This window comes from Erinaceus europaeus, chromosome 7, assembly GCF_950295315.1.
Source record: "Erinaceus europaeus chromosome 7, mEriEur2.1, whole genome shotgun sequence".
NCBI classification, from domain to species: domain Eukaryota; kingdom Metazoa; phylum Chordata; class Mammalia; order Eulipotyphla; family Erinaceidae; genus Erinaceus; species Erinaceus europaeus.
In genome coordinates, this window is record NC_080168.1 from 81,433,634 (window position 1) to 81,451,557 (window position 17,924).

Here is a 17,924-nt window from a genome sequence, read left to right on the forward strand (position 1 = left end):
CAACACCACACGCCTAAGCTAAGCAGTGTTCTGGTAAAAATAAATTGGGGCCCTCAATCCCCACTAGCAGTGGGATACTTCACAAGCAGTGAAGCAGGTCTGAAAGTGTCTTCCTTTCCTCTCTCAACTTTTTTTAATGTTTTATTATTATTATTTATTTTCCCATTTGTTGACCTTGTTTTTTATTATTGTTGTTATTGTTGATGTCATTCGTTGTTGGATAGGACAAGAGAGAAATGGAGAGAGATGGGGAAGAAAGAGAGGGAGAGAGAAAGACAAGACATCTGCAGAAATGCTTCACCACCTGTGAAGCGACTCTCCTGCAGGTGGGGAGCCAAGATTTGAACCGGGATCCTTCCACCTGTCCTTGAGCTTTGCGCCATCTGCGCTTAACTCGCTGTGGTACCACCCGACTGCCCCCCCCAACTTCTATCCTATCAAAAAATTTAAAAAAAAAAAAAATGGCTGCCAGGAGCCACTAATTTTTAGTGCTAGCACTGAGCTGCAGTGATAAGCTTGGAGGGAAAATTAACTAAATAAATTTAAAAGAAATTTCATATTAGGTGAAATAAGTCAGAAACAGAAGGATGAATATGGGATGATCTCACTCTCAGGCAGAAGTTGAAAAACAAGATCAGAAAAGAAAACACAAGTAGAACCTGAAATGGAATTGGCATATCGCACCAAAGTAAAAGACTCTGGGGTGGGTGGGTGTGGAGAATACAGGTCCATGAAGGATGATAGAGGACCTAGTGGGGGTTGTATTGTTATATGGGAAACTGGAGAATGTTATGCATATACAAACTATTGTATTTACTATTGAATGTAAAACATTAATTCCCCAATAAAGAAATTAAATTAAAAAAATTTTAAAGAAACATGAAAAAAGTGTTTTGTTTTTTTTTTCTGAGCCTGACATCTGATATGCAGGTGGAACCAAGTTATTGTCTGGGGAGATGATGTCATGGCTGGAAAAAGGAACACAAAGCTGGTTCAGGGAAGAGAGTAGCTCCCCAATATGGGAAAGGTATATCAATATTGTTGACCGTAAACCCCATCAATTTGATGTGATCTGGGGTCCATATTCAGCTTAGGAGCCTATATGACCTCTGCATCCCTGTAGATCTGATCTCACATTCTGTGGTCATGAAAAACAAAAACAAAAACAAAAAAACTAGTATAGTCATGGGCCCTTTGGAATATAACTAAAATAGGCCTACTAGCTAAATACAAAACTGAGACCTCCAACTCATCATTGGAACCATTCTAACCTTTAGGGTCATGATTAGTCAACAATTTGTTTGGCTTTATGTTAACTCTTTTTTCAGCCACCAGGTTCCAGATGCTAACATGATGCCAACCGGACTTCCCTGGACAGACAACCCCATCAATGTGTCCTGGAGCCCTGCTTCCCCAGAGCCCCACCCCACTAGGGAAAGAGAGAGACAGGCTGGGAGTATGGATCAACCTGCCAAAGCCCATGTTCAATGGGGAAGCAATTACAGAAGCCAGACCTTCCACCTTCTGCACCCCATAATGACCCTGGGTCCATGCTCCCAGAGGATTAAAGAACAAGAAAGCTGGGGGTCATGAGGTAGCGCAGAGGATTAAGCGCATGTGGTGCGAAGTGCAAGGACCAGCTTAAGGATCCAGGTCTGAGACCCCGGCTCCTCACCTGCAGGGGGGGTTGCTTCACAGGTGGTGAAGCAGGTCTGCAGGTGTCTGTCTTTCTCCCCCCCTCCCTGTCTTCCCTCCCCTCTCTATTTCTCTCTGTTCTATCCAACAAAGACAACATCAATAACAACAACAACTACAATTTAAAAAAAAAAAGAATAAGAAAGCTATCGGGAGGGGATGGGATACAGAGTTCTGGTGGTCAGAACTGTGTGGAGTTGTGCCCCTCTTATCCTATGGTTTCTGTCAGTGTTTCCTTTTTATAAATAAAATTTTTAATAAATAAAAACTAAATAAAAATAATAAAGGACTCACATAAGCACTTTTAATACTTCTCGATTTTCATAAATTAGACAGGTGATTATTTCAATTATTAAGTTTGGTAACATCTAAGAATATTTAAAAGCACTTTTGTATGATGATGTAAACAAATAGCTTATATGAATTCTTCCTTAGATAACAGTCCCACATACCAAGAATGCTAAGAGAAATCATAACAAGCAATTATGGGCCCTGCCTCTGAGGAGTTTAATAACGTATGTGCCTAGTAAGCAGAAACCTGCAATAAAATCTAAGTGGAACAAAGAGCAATCAATGGGCTATGCCATGCAAACATATGTGATGAGTGCTAACATACAAATAGAATAAGAGTATGTACATAACAATTACAACTACATAGGATTACATATCATAGAAAATTGTTACCAAAAATCCCAGAAATTAAATTCTCAGTATTAACAGATAAAACATCAGCATTTCTTCACTGAAGAACATTCAGTTTCCTGCAAGAACAAGTGTTTTTTCCAAGCCTTTTTCCTGTTTCAGCAATGGAAGTTTCCACTGGAGCACAAAAGATTTAAGGGTGTGACCCTCTTTCTCTACTTTTTATTTTTTCGATCTTTTGGATAGGACAGAGAAATTGATAGGAGGGGGAGATAGGGAGAGGGAAAGATAGACACCTGCAGCCTTGCTTCACCGCTTGTGAAGCAACCCCCTACAGATGGGGAGTCAGTCACTTGAACTGGAACTTTTTTCTTGAACCAGGACTTTTTTTTTTTTTTTTTTGGCCTCCAGGGCTATTGCAGGGGCTTGGTGCCTACACTACAAATCCACTGATTCTGGAGGCCATTTTTTTCCATTTTGTTGCCCTTGTTATTGTCATTGCTTTTGTTGGATAGGACAGAAAGAAATTGAGAGAGAAGGGGAGATAGAGAAGGGAGAGAAAGAGACACCTGCAGACCTGCTTCACCATTTGTGAAGTGACCCCCCCTGCAGGTGGGGAGACGGATCTCTGAACCCAGATCCTCATGCCAGTCCTTGTGCTTCGCGCCATGTGCACATAACCCACTGCGCTACCGCCCAACCCCCTTTCTCTACTTTTTAAAAGCACTATAGTTCATCAATGACAACAATAATAACTCCAACAACGATGAAAAACAACAAGGGCAACAAAAGGGCAAATAAATATTTAAAAAATTAAGAAAAAAAAAGCACTATAGTTCAATTCTAATAAAGCTTTCAAATAGAATTCCAAGGTTTGGAGTAAACTTTTAGGATATAACTTTACAACTATGTTATACATCTCTGTATATCTCCACAGCAAAAATGATTTAAATAAAGTTACAATAGTCAAATGTTACTCTTAATTTCTTTCACACTTATTCTAACGGGTTTTTTGAGGTTGAATAAATATTCTGTCTGATTTAGACACCAAATGCATTCTTCCAAATACAACTCTGCAAAATAGCATCAGTCTCAACATTTTTATTTTTTAGTTTTTTTTCTTATTTATTTTCCCTTTTGTTGCCCTTGTTTTTGTTGTTGTTGTAGTTATTATTGTTGTTGTTATTGATATCGTCATTAGGTAGGACAGAGAGAAATGGAGAGAGGAGGGGGAGAGAAAGACACCTGCAGACCTGTTTCACCATCTGTGAAGCAATTCCCCTGCTAGTGAGGGAGCTGGGGCTCGAACTGGGATTCTTGCACTGGTCCTTGCTCTTTGCACCACATGCGCTCAACCTGCTGCACGCGCTACCGCCCAACTCCCCAGTCTCAACATTTTTTAAAAACAAGATTAGAAAGGAAAACACAAGTCGAACCTGAAATGGAATTGGAGTATTACACCAAAGTAAAAGACTCTGGGGTGGGTGGGTGGGTGGGGAGAATACAGGTCCATGAAAAATGATGAATGAAATAGTGGGGGTTGTATTGTTAAATGGGAATCTGGGGAATGTTATGCATGTAAAAAAAAAAAAGAAGAAGAAGTAGAAACGCAAAGCAGAAACTGACTGAGTTTGGAGTATGGCACCAAAGTAAGAAAGCAGAAGTACACTAGAGTTTGCAGTGAATACCTCCCTAATACTTCCTCTCCACTTTTCCAAGCTTTGGGTCCATGATTGCTCAACAATTTGTTTGGCTTTGTATGTTAACTCTCTTTTCAGTCACCAGGTTCCAGGTGTCATCAGGATGCCAGCCAGACTTCCCTGGATTGAAGACCCCACCAATATGTCCTGGAGCTCAGCTTCCCCAGAGACCCACCCTACTAGGGAAAGAGAGAGGCAGACTGGGAGTATGGACCGACCAGTCAACGCCCATGTTCAGCGGGGAAGCAATTACAGAAGCCAGACCTTCTACCTTCTGCAACCCACAATGACCCTGGGTCCATGCTCCCAGAGGGATAGAGAATGGGAAAGCTATCGGGGGAGGGGGTGGGATATGGAGATTGGGCGGTGGGAATTGTGTGGAGTTGTACCCCTCCTACCCTATGGTTTTGTTAATTAATCCTTTCTTAAATAAAAAAATAAAAAATAAAAAAAATAAAAATTAAAAAATTAAAAAAAAAATTATCTTTATTTTGTTTTTTGATAGAAACAGCCAGAAATCTAGAGGGGTGAGGGTGATAGAGAGGCAGAGAGGCAGACAGACACCTACAACACTACTTCACCACCTGCAAAGCTTTCCCCTTGCAGGTAGGGACCAGGGACTTGAACCCAGGTCCTTGTGCACTGTAATGTGTGTGCTTAACCAGGTGCACCACCATCTGGGCCCCAGTCTCAACATTTTTTTTAAAAATTTATTTATGGGGAGTCGGGCTGTAGCGCAGCAGGTTAAGCGCAGGTGGCGCAAAGCACAAGGACCAGCATAAGGATCTCGGTTCGAACCCCGGCTCCCCACCTGCAGGGGAGTCGCTTCACAGGCGGTGAAGCAGATCTGCAGGTGTCTATCTTTCTCTCCTCCTCTCTGTCTTCCCCTCCTCTCTCCATTTCTCTCTGTCCTACCCAACAACAACAACAATAACTACAACAATAAAACAACAAGGGCAACAAAAGGGAATAAATAAATAAAATAAATATAAAAAATTTTTTAAAAAACAACTTATTTACGGAGTTAGATGGTGGCGCACTGATAAAGCATATATCACCATGCAATACAACAAGAGTTCAAGGCCCCTCATTCCCACATGCAGGGAGAGAAGCTTCATGAGCAGGGGAGCAGTGCTATAGGCTTCCCTGTCTCTCACCCTCTACCATAAAACAAACAGCCTACTAGGAAAAGCAGTCATTTAGGCACTGAGCCAAAGTGGTAACCCTGAAGGTAAAAATAAATTTTGCTGAGAGAGAAACCAGAACATCAGTCTGGTACATGTGATGCCAGGGATCCAACTCAGGACTTCAGGACTCAGGTCCAGCACTTTGGGAGTCAGGCGATAGCACAGCCGGTTAAGCACAGGGGGCGCAAAGCATAAGGATTCTGGTTTGAGCCTCCTCCCCACCTACAGGGGAGTAAACCCTTCAGGCGGTGAAGCAGGTCTACAGGTATCTGTCTTTCTCTCCCCTTCTCTCCATTTCTCTCTGTCCTATCCAACAACAGCAGCAATAATAATTACAACAATAAAACAACAAAGGGAATAAATATTTTTTTTAAATCTTTAAAAAAAAAAACAAAGAGTCCAACACTATCCATTGAGCTACCTCTGTTACCATACTCAACATTTTTTAAAGATCGTATTTATTTATTAATGAAAAAGATAGGAGAGAAAGAACCAGACAATGTTTTATCCACTGCGCCACCTCCCAGACCACCACTCTAAACATTTTTTTTTTAATGGTTGAGCATGCACACTAAAATTCACAAGGATCTGGGTTCAAGCTCTCAGTCCCCACCTGTAGGAGAAAGCTTCACAAGCAGTGAAGCAGTGCTGCAGGTATCTCTCCCCGTCTCCCCCTTCCCTATCAAGTTCTTTCTCCATCCAAAAAAGGAACTTGGGAAGAATTCTAAGAAATATTAACAGTGTCTCCTCTCCTCTCCTCTCCCGGATCAACTAGGAATAACAAAGGAGACCACCCGTACCGAAACAAGACAGGCCTAGAATGACCACAGGAACCCAGTAAACCACCCGTGAGTACAAACACATGTGGCTGGTGACAGAGAGGAGACAGGAGCCTAAGGAGAGATTAAGTGACTACTAACAGTTCAGCAGGTTATTAGTTGAGACACCACCTCCAGTTTGCTCCACCAACAAGGGGACAGCTTAAGGGAGGAGAGGACTCCCCAGAGACTCACCAAGTGCAACTCTGAGTCTCCATTGCTACTACCCTCAGAGTCTGGAGCAGTGGCAGGGAGGGACACAAGGGGACAGAGATCTAACCGGGGAAACTCAGGAGAAGACCTATACCTCGGTGGCATAGCTGAGGGGCTGTGAAAGTCTCTGTGCATAACCACTGAATTATCTCTGCCACCCCCTGCTTTATCTCTTGGTCAGGAGTCAGTGATTAAGCTGAGAAGCCTATAGATAGTTTAAAAGCCCTCAGGCTCCCATAGCCTACAGGGAAGAAAAAAAAAAAAAAAAAGAGGCTTTAAACCACTGAGCTCCAACTCAGGGATTGAAAAAACTGTTACCTTCCACCAGTGTAAACCCTTTATTTAACTTACTTAGACACAAGTCAATCCAGGCAATAGTAATCAATAATTTGAAAAGTACTGAAAAGGGAACTCATAACATAATATATAAAATGGTTAAAACAACAAGAAAAAATATTGGAGACTCGAACCAAGACAAGAGTCCAGCTAAAAGTCCTCCAGAGGGTGAAGCATAAAATAATAAGTTCAACATCCAAACATTAGCTAAGGAAATAATAACAGGAGTGAGTAAAGAATTTGAAAAAATTGTAATCAGAAATGCAGGAACAACAAATGAGAATATGGAAGAAAATTCTAATTATCTCAGGGTTATTAGAGAGCTGAAAGCTGAAATCGCTGAGCTAAGAATGCAACTAGCTGAACAAGCTAAAACAGTATCAGAGCAGGGCAACAAAATAGATGAACTCCAGAAAGCAGTAGAGGGAAGAGAGAATAGAATCTATGAGGCTGAAGACAGAATTGGCAAGATTGAAGATGAATTAGAGACAATTAAAAAAGAAGTAAGAGATCTCAAAAAGAGATTAAAGAGATTGAAAACAACAACAGAGTCCTATAGGATGACTTCAAAAGAAACAATATACGCATTATTGGCATTCCAGAGGAAGAAAGAGAAGGAGAGGAAGAAAGCATTCACCAGGCCATAATAGCTGAAAATTTCTCTAGTCTAGACAACACCAAAGACATAAAGATTCAAGAAGCCCAGAGGGTCCCAAACAGACTTAATCCAGACCTAAAGACACCAAGACATGTCATACTTAGAATGGAAAGGAATAAGGATAAAGAAAGGATCCTCAAGGCTGCAAGAGAAAAACAAAGAGTCACCTACAAAGGAAAACCCGTAAGATTAGCAGCAGACTTCTCCATACAAACACTACAGGCCAGAAGAGAATGGCAAGATATCTATCGAGTGCTCAATGAGAAAGGCTTTCAGCCAAGAATACTATATCCTGCTAGACTGTCATTCAGACTAGATGGAGGCATCAAAACCTTCTCAGACAAGCAACAGTTGAGGGAAGCAACCATCACCAATCCTGCCCTGAAAGAAGTTCTGAAAGGTCTCCTATAAACAACCAGACCACCACAAATAGAACATATATCAAAACACTCTAAAACTCTACAAGAATGGCGTTAAAATATCTTCAGTCTTTGATATCAATAAATGTCAATGGCCTGAATTCACCTATTAAAAGATACAGAGTAGGAAGATGGATCAGAAAACACAACCCAACAATTTGTTGTCTACAGGAAACCCACCTAACTCAACAAGACAAACACAGACTTAAAGTGAAAGGATGGAAAACTATCATACAAGCCAATGGCCCACAAAAAAAGGGCAGGAACAGCTATTCTCATATCTGACATGATAGACTTTAAAATAGATAAGATTAAAAAAGATAGGAATGGACACTACTTAATGCTCAGAGGATCAGTCAATCAAGAGGACTTAACAATTATTAACATCTATGCACCCAATGAGAAGCCATCTAAATACATCAAACTTCTACTGAAAGAGCTACAGCAATATATTAACAGTAACACAATCATAGTAGGGGACTTCAACACCCCACTCTCTCAACGTGACAGATCATCCAGGCAGAAAATCAATAAAGACATAAGGGAGCTAAATGAAGAGATAGATAAACTAGAACTATTGGACATTTTCAGAGTCATTCATCCCAAAAAACTGGAATACACATTGTACTCAAATCCACATAGGTCATTCTCAAGGACAGACCATATGTTAGGCCACAAAGACAGCATCAGCCAATTCAAGAGCACTGAAATCATCCCAAGCATCTTCTCAGACCACAGTGGAATTAAACTAACACTTAACAATCTTAACAATCAACAAAAGATTAGTAACAGTGCAAAAATGTGGAAGCTCAACAGTACACTTCTTAACAACTTCTGGTCAAAGAGGAAATCAAGGAAGAAATCAAAATGTTTTGAGAGTTCAATGAAAATGAAGACACAAGCTATCAAAATATTTGGGACACAGCTAAAGCTGTCCTAAGAGGGAAGTTCATAGCTATACAAGCACACATTAGGAAACAAGAAAAAGCACTAATAAACAGCCTGACTGCACATCTTAAAGACCTAGAAAAAGAAGAACAAAGGAATCCTAAAGCAACCAGAAGGACAGAAATCACTAAAGTTAGGGCAGAAATAAATAACATTGAGAATAGGAAAACCATACAAAAGATCAATGAAAGTAAATGTTGGTTCTTCGAAAGAGTAAACAAAATCGACAAACCTTTAGCCAGACTCACAAAACAAAAAACAGAGAAGACCCAAATAAATCAGATAGTAAATGAAAGAGGAGATATCACAACAGACACTGCAGAAATTCAACATATCATGCGAGGCTTCTATGAACAACTATATGCCACAAAGCTAGAGAACCTGGAAGAAATGGACGATTTCCTAGATACCTACCAACTTCCAAAACTAAGTCAAGAGGAAGTGGATAACATGAACAGGCCCATCACAGCTAATGAAATTCAAACAGTTATCAAAAACCTTCCCAAGAATAAAAGTCCTGGACCAGATGGTTTTACAAATGAATTCTACAAAACCTTCAAAGAAGAACTAATACCTCTACTTTTAAAAGTCTTCCAGAAGATTGAAGACACTCGAATACTCCCTGCCAGCTTCTATGAAGCCAACATCACCCTGATACCAAAAGCAGACAGGGACACAACCAAAAAAGAAAACTACAGACCAGTATCTCTGATGAACATAGATGCGAAAATATTGAACAAAATTCTAGCCAACCGGATACAGCAGTATATCAAAAAGATTGTTCATCATGACCAAGTGGGGTTTATCCCAGGCATGCAAGGTTGGTTTAATATAAGTAAATCAATCAATGTGATCCACCACATCAACAAAAGCAAGACCAAAAACCACATGGTCATATCAATAGATGCAGAGAAAGTCTTTGACAAAATACAACATCCCTTTATGATCAAAACACTACAAAAAATGGGAATAGATGGAAAATTCCTGAAGATAGTGGAGTCTATATATAGCAAACCTACAGCCAACATCATACTCAATGGTGAACAACTGGAAGCATTTCCACTCAGATCAGGTACTAGACAGGGCTGCCCACTATCACCATTACTATTCAACATAGTGTTGGAAGTTCTTGCCATAGCAATCAGGCAGGAGCAAGGAATTGAAGGCATACAGATTGGAAGAGAAGAAGTCAAACTCTCCTTATTTGCAGATGACATGATTGTATACATGGAAAAACCTAAGGAATCCAGCAAGAAGCTTTTGGAAATCATCAGGCAATACAGTAATGTGTCAGGCTATAAAATTAACATTCAAAAGTCAGTGGCATTCCTCTATGCAAACACTAAGTTAGAAGAAATTGAAATCCAGAAATCAATTCCTTTTACTATAGCAACAAAAACAATAAAATATCTAGGAGTAAACCTAGCCAAAGAAGTGAAAGACTTGTATACTGAAAATTATGAGTCACTACTCAAAGAAATTGAAAAAGACACAAAGAAGTGGAAAGATATTCCATGTTCATGGGTTGGAAGAACTAACATCATCAAAATGAATATACTACCCAGAGCCATGTACAAATTTAATGCTATCCCCATCAAGATCCCAAGCACATTTTTAGGAGAATAGAAAAAATGCTACAAATGTTTATCTGGAACCAGAAAAGACCTAGAATTGCCAAAACAATCTTGAGAAAAAAGAACAGAACTGGAGGCATCACACTCCCAGATCTCAGACTGTATTATAGGGCCATTGTCATCAAAACTGCTTGGTACTGGAACATGAACAGACACACTGACCAGTGGAATAGAATTGAGAGCCCAGAAATGAGGCCCCACACCTATGGACATCTAATCTTTGACAAAGGGGCCCAGACTATTCAATGGGGAAAGCAGAGTCTCTTCAACAAATGGTGTTGCAAACAATGGGTTGAAACATGCAGAAGAATGAAACTGAATCACTGTATTTCACCAAATACAAAAGTAAATTCCAAGTGGATCAAGGACTTGGATGTTAGACCACAAACTATCAAATACTTAGAGGAAAATATTGGCAGAACTCTTTTCCACATAAATTTTAAAGACATTTTCAATGAAATGAATCCAATTACAAAGAAGACTAAGGTAAGTATAATCCTATGGGACTACATCAAATTAAAAAGCTTCTTCACAGCAAAAAAAAAAACCACTACCCAAACCAAGAGACCCCTCACAGAATGGGAGAAGATCTTTACATGCCATACATCAGATAAGAGTTTAATAACCAACATTTATAAAGAGCTTGCCAGACTCAACAACAAGACAACAAATAACCCCATCCAAAAATGGGGGGAGGACTTGGACAGAATATTCACCACAGAAGAGATCCAAAAGGCCGAGAAATACATGAAAAAATGCTCCAAGTCTCTGTCAGAGAAATGCAAATAAAGACAATGAGATACCACTTCACTCCTGTGAGAATGTCATACATCAGAAAAGGTAACAGCAGCAAATGCTGGAGAGGGTGTGGGGTCAAAGGAACCCTCCTACACTGCTGGTGGGAATGTAAATTGGTCCAACCTCTGTGGAGAACTCTCAGAAGGCTAGAAATGCCCTATGACCCTGCAATTCCTCTCCTGGGGATATATCCTAAGGAACCCAACATATCCATCCAAAAAGACCTGTGTACACATATGTTCTTGGCAGCACAATTTGTAATAGCCAAAACCTGGAAGAAACCCAGGTGCCCAACAACAGATGAGTGGCTGAGGAAGTTGTGGTATATATACACAATGGAATACTACTCAGCTGTAAAAAATGGTGACTTCACCGTTTTCAGCCGATCTTGGATGGACCTTGAAAAAATCACGTTGAGTGAAATAAGTCAGAAACAGAAGCATGAATATGGGATGATCTCACTCTCAGGCCGAAGTTGAAAAACAAGATTAGAAAAGAAAGCACAAATAGAACCTGAAATGGAATTGGCGTATTGCACCAAAGTAAAAGACTCTGGGGTGGGTGGGTGAGGAGAATACAGGTCCATGAAGGATGATGAATGACATAGTGGGGGTTGTATTGTTAAATGGGAATCTGGGGAATGTTATGCATGTACAAACTATTGTATTTACTGTTGAAGGTAAAACATTAATTCCCCAATAAAGAAATAAATTATAAAAAAAGAAATAAGCACACAGTAAGTACCCAATAGATAAATACAAGCTATTGATGTCATCATTGGTATTACCGTCATCATTACTAACTAGTAAATTCTGGCTTTTTCCCTCCATAACACATACTGTTCTTGTGTTTGGATAGTGATTTTCTAAAGTGTGGTTCAAGAGCTTTTGGTGGGTATCAGGGTGCAGTGCTCTGAATCACTCACAACTCTGGGAAAGCAAGACTGTTTTCATAAGCATAAAATGCAGTTTTTCAGAGCCTATGGTATGTGCCATACAGCAACAGATTGAAGCAGAAACAAATATGGAAAGCCAGCTGTTTTCTATTAAGCCAGACCAAAAGAAAAATTCTCAAAAATGTAAAAGAATGCCACTCTCCTTATTTATTTGTGCTGTCTTGGAAAATACAATAAATTTTAATAAAGATATTATGTATATTAACAAAAAAAAGAAAGAAATATCAACAGCAAGGGGACAACAAATACTACAAAGAAGAAACCATGGAGTAAAAAGAAAACTTGGATAAAGCATCACAGAAGTCTAGGGACATGAACATCACACTGAAGTGGCAGTGTCCAATGCTGCTGAGAGCCAACCAAGGTTAAGGGCTGGGAATATCCACTAGATTTAATAATTACTGGTGGGGGATGAGTATTGGTACACCCCATTAAGCACACACATAGCAGGATCGGGAGGTAGTGAAGCTGGCTGGGTTAAGTGCACGTGGCAAGAAGCGCAAGGACAAACGTAAGGATCCCTGTTCGAACCCCCGGCTCCCCACCTGCAGGGGAGTTGCTTCACAGGTAGTGAAGCAGGTCTGCAAGTGTCTTTCTCTCCCCGCCCCCGTCTTCCCCTCCTCTATTTCTCTCTTCCTATCCAACAATAATGACATCAATAATAATAATAACCACAACAATGATTAAACAACAAGGGCAACAAAAGGGGATAAAATAGCCTCCAGGAGCAGTGGATTCGTGGTACAGGCACTGAGCCCCAGCAATAACCCTGGAGGCCAAAAAACAAAAAGAAAAAAAGTACACACATAACCATGAACAAGGACCCAAGCTGCCCCGGTTTCCCACATGCGGGGGGCGGGGGGGGGGTAGCTTCACAAGTGGTGAAGCAGGTCTACAGGTGTCAATCTTTCTCTCTCCCTATCTCTTTCCCCCCTCTCAATTTCTCTGTCCTATCAAGTATAATAAAATGGAGGGGGAGAGAAAAATGGCTGCTTGAAGCAGTGGATTCATAGTGCTGGCACCAAGCCCTAGCCAAAAAAAAAAAAAAATCCACCCTGGTGGCAGGAAAAAGGGAAAAAAAAATTAATAATAATAGTTGGCAAACTTAAAATGAATTTGTAAGGTTGTAGGTGGACAAGGCCAGACTGCAACAGATTCAAAAGGATGTGAAAGGTGAAGAGGAAACAGTAAGCCTAAACAATGTGTTCAAGAAAACTGGATTGAAGGAAAAGAAAATGGCAGTTGTAAAATGGGCTGGACTTGAACATATGTTGGGTGATACTTTTTACTTTATGGATGTTAGAGACTTGAAAACATTTAAGTGCTAGTAGAAATGAGTAGGAAGAAAAAGACAACAAATGGGGGCTCTGAGAAAGTAACAGCAAATGGAAGGTGTAAGATAAAACTGCACAAAGGAGGGAATCTTTCATTACGACACAAGAAGGAAAAAATGGAGTCAGAAGCTGGAGCCCATCTTTTTCTTTCTCTCTGGGCTAATGACAGTCCACTGAGTCTGCATTTTTCATTTCCACCATCAGTTTATTAAGGTTCCAGCTTCCCTATGTCCTCGTGAACATTTATTCTTGTCTATCTTCATTATAGTCACCCTAAAGGGTGTAAAATGATTTCTCATTGCACTTGGGGACATTTTATTCTGAGGTCACCAATTATGCTCTATTGAAAAAGAGAGAGAAAGCCAGGGACTGGGTGGTGGCACACCTAGTTGAGAGCACATTTTATTTAAATATTTATTTATTTATTCCCTTTTGTTGCCCTTGTTTTGTTGTTGTTGTTATTGATGTTGTAGTTGTTAGATAGGACAGAGAGAAATGGAGAGAGGATAGGAAGACAAGAAAGGGGCAGAGAAAGACATTTGCAAACCTGCTTCACCACTTGTGAAGGGACTCCCCTGTGGGTGGAGAGCCGGGGGCTCAACCTGGGATCCTTACGCTGGTCCTTGCACTTTGCACCACCTGCACTTAACCCACTGCGCTACCACCCAGCTCCAGAAAGCACATTTTATAATGCATAAGGACACTGGTTAGAGCTCGTGTCCCCACCTGCAGTGGGAAAGCTTTGCGAGTGGTGAGAAAAAAAAAGAGAAAAGGACTTATACCCCAAAATATTAACTTATTTTAAGACTGTTATATTAACTATTGTTGTACATTCTTTGAACTTGTGTTTTCTAATTTTGTTTTTTGTTTCTTTTTTTTTTTTTTTTTTGCCTCCAGGGTTATCACTGGGGCTCAGTGGTGGCACTACGAATCCACTGCTCCTGGAGGCCATTTTTTTCCATTTTACTGGATAGGACAGAGAAATTGAGAGAAGGGGGTGACAGAGAAGGAGAGAGAAAAGATGGACACCTGCAAACCTTCACTGCTTGTGAAGTGTGCACCTGCAAGTGGGGAACCCAGGGCTGGAACCAGAATCCTTATACTATGAGTACTATGTGCACTTAACCTGGTGCACCACTGCCCGGCCCCTCTGATTTTCTTTCATTTAAAATAAATTTAGGTCTGTATCATGGGATTAATGTACCTAGAAATTTTTACAAATTAATTCTATTTTATGGGTGAAATACACAATTTAGGCTAATTATTAGACTGACCTCCAGCAAGTCTATTTCAGGAATAAATTCAGCCTATTCACACTATACTGTGCCTTCCTCAACAAATATGTATTATGCTCCCCCAAAAAAAAAACATGTATTATGTAATACTTCTAGTTGTTTTTGTTTGTTTTTACACCAGGGTTTCTTCTGGGGCTTTGTACCAAAAAGATTCATGAATCTATCATCCTCTGTGGAATTTTTTTTTTTTTTTTTAAGATAGAGGGTGAGAGGCACAGTAGAGAGAAAGAGAAAATAAGACACCAGAGCACTGCTCCACTACTTGTGACGCTTCCCCTATGCATGGTGCTGTCATGTAGGTGTGTGTTTTACCATGGTGTGTGTTTTACCAGGTGAGATATCTGAACACAGTGTTTAAAATTATGTCCTAGTGGGAGTTGTATTGTTATATGGAAAACTGAGAAATGTCACATATGTACAAACTATTCCATTTACTGTCAACTGTGAAATATTAATTCCCCAATAAAGGAAAAAAAAATTTTTTTAATTGTGTCCTAGTGCCCTACCTGGATTGCAGATGCCCTGAGGGAATAAACTTTGTTTCCCAGCTATGACTTACTACATAATGTAGCACACACAGAAAAAGTGTAACAGTAGTAACAAAAATTCTTCAACTTCCCTTCAGTTTCATCATCTCCACTAAGACTTTCAGAGGTTTTTCCCCCATACATACACACACACACACACACAATTTTTAAAGACTTACTTGTATTTATTTTACAGTAGCTAGACACAGAGGAAGTGAAGGGGGAGGCATCAGAGCACCACTCTGGTATATGCAATGCCAGGGCTTGAACCAGGAAACCTCAGGCATGTGGAGCCTGTGCTCTGCCAACTGAGTAATCCCCCAGCTGCAGGAAGATACTATCTCACACTTCCCAGCTTCAGCAAATTGAGCTGCTAATTAAGCTGGAGCCATGCTCTTGCTTACTCTAAAAATTGTTTTTCAAATATTTTATTTATTAACACAAGGCAGAGAGAGCGAGAGAGAGAGAGAGAGAGAGAGAGAGATGGGACACCAGACCATCACTCTGGCACTCTGGGATGCCAGGTACCAAACTCAGGGCAATATGTTTCCAAATTCAGAGCCCTATTCACTGCATCACCTCCTGGGCCAAATCTAAAAACTTTAATTTTTAAAGCTACAAACTTGACACTTTGTTTTTCATCACTTTTTTTGTTTGTCATCACTTAAATTTCACCACTCCAGGGCAACATTTTCAGATGGAAGGATGGAGATGTTTCCTCCAATGTAGTTAAATGCAGGCTTGAACCTGGGTCACATACATGGCAAAGCAAGTGCTTTAGCTACCCAAATGAGCTAATTAGCCAGGCACCTATTTTCTTAAGTTTTCAGAACTTAGTCACACACATTACTGCAGAAGAAACCTTTTTAATGCCCTTACTCTTTAAGAAGCCAACGGATAGAAGAATAAAGAACTGTCTGGGAGTCGGATGGTTAGCACTGCCGGTTAAGTGCAGGTGGCCCAAAGCGCATGGACCGCCATAAGGATCCTGGTTCGAGCCCCCGGCTCCCCACCTGCAGGGGAGTCGCTTCACAGGTGGTGAAGCAGGTCTGCAGGCGTCTCTTTCTCCCCCCCCCCCAGTCTTCCTTTCCTCTCTCCAATTCTCTCTGTCCTATCCAACAACAACGACAACAATAATAACTACAACAATAAAACAAGGGCAACAAAAGGGAATAAATGAATATTAAAAAGAAAAAATTTTAAAAGACCTGTCGATAGTCATTATGCAAAAAAAATTTTCATGTCTCGGGTTCATGTCTCAGGTTCAATCCCCAGCACCACCATTAGCCAGAGTTGAGAGCAGTGTGAGAAGAGAAGAGAAGAGAAGAGAAGAGAAGAGAAGAGAAGAGAAGAGAAGAGGGGAGGGGGGAGTATTAGTAGACTGGTATCCAAACAGCGGATTACAAGATACATATCTCACACGTTAACTTCTATATTAGCATAATCAAAAAACAGAGATACCTACTCTACCCTGAAAGCAGTTTAGCAGAGGAAGAGACTCATCACTCCATTTGGAAAATTGCTGAGGTTTAAAGCCCACGGTACACTCCCCTCAGGACTTTGCTTTGGTTTTTGTCTGCTTGTTTGTTTTTTAATACTTATAAAAGAACCACAACACCACTATGACACATATGAAGTCAGGAACTGAACTCTGGACCTCAAACTTGAGAGTGGTGGCCACCGCCTTGGGCGCCGGGCCACCTCCCAGGAGGCGCATTCCCAGCTCACGGGCTACTCTGAGGTTTCTTTTTTGGTCCACAACACACTTCTGCCTGAGACACTCCGATTCCCTCTCAAATAATCACAACAACATCCACCCCCAAGGCAATGGCAGCAGGACTGTTCATCTATCCCTGAGGCTACTGTGTTGAACAGAGCCATCCAGGCCTGGTGCAGACTCCTCTGCAAATCAAGGTGAAGGAAAAGCCACTTACGAGCGAGCAGACGGCGTCGGGACGGTCACCTTAAGCAAAGCATGTCGCTCATCCGAGACAAGAGGTCATTTCGCTCCTTTCAGCGCATTCCTGCAGGGGGAGGGGAAGAAGCAAAAGCCCCAGAGTGTCGGGCAGACGGGACAGCGGGCAGGGCTGGTGCCCCCGGAGCGGAGCGGAGTGGAAACGGGGAGCGGCCGGGAGCTCACAACCAAACTGCGTTCTGGCAGCTCAACAAAGAGCGAGGACTGGGCGCGGGGAAAACTTTGCCCGGCCGCCCCGCGCCCTCTCGGGGAGACCCAGCCGCGGTGCTAACGGTGCCGGCCGGGCGCCCCCACCCGCCGACGCAGCGGCCCACGGCCCGACACGGCAGGGCGGCCGGAGGAGGAAGCGCAGGGCGCGGGGAGCGCCGGCCCGGCCCGGGCAGCCGGAACGAGGAGCAGGGCGGCGGGGAGGGGAGGCCACCGCGAGCCCGGCCCGCACCCCGCGCTACCTGGGAAGCCGCTGTTGTCAGCCGAGTTCGCGCGCCCGGGACCGCAGTGGCTCAGCCCGCTGGAGACGCGCGGGAGCGGGGCTGCACCTCTGGCCGCCCGAGGGGAGGAGCCGGGGGTGGGGCGCCGGGTCAGGTCACGTGCCCCTGGCCGCCGCACGTGACCTTGACGCCGGCGCGGTGGGGAAACTGAGGGCTGTGGGTCCAGGGCGGCTATAAAAGCCGTGGGAGGGAGTCAGGCGGTAGCCCTGCAGGTTAAGCGCAGGTGGCGCAAAGCCGCAAGGGCTGGCTTAAGGATCCCGGTTCTAGCTCCCGGCTCCCCACCTGCAGGGGAGTCGCTTCAC

At 42.1% G+C, this 17,924-nt stretch overlaps 1 protein-coding gene across 2 annotated transcripts in view; it reads right to left on the reverse strand.

Moving 5' to 3' along the window:
* The window catches only part of RCBTB1 (RCC1 and BTB domain containing protein 1), a 77,882-nt gene extending 60,181 nt beyond the window's left edge, over positions 1-17,701 (reverse strand). For both annotated transcript variants that reach the window (XM_060194862.1, XM_060194863.1), the window contains exons 1-2: positions 17,584-17,701; positions 17,094-17,183 (exon numbers count right to left, since the gene is read on the reverse strand). The gene's annotated coding sequence lies outside the window, so the exon portion shown is untranslated. The remainder of the gene's footprint in view (positions 1-17,093; positions 17,184-17,583) is intronic.
* Positions 17,702-17,924: the final 223 nt, after the last annotated feature.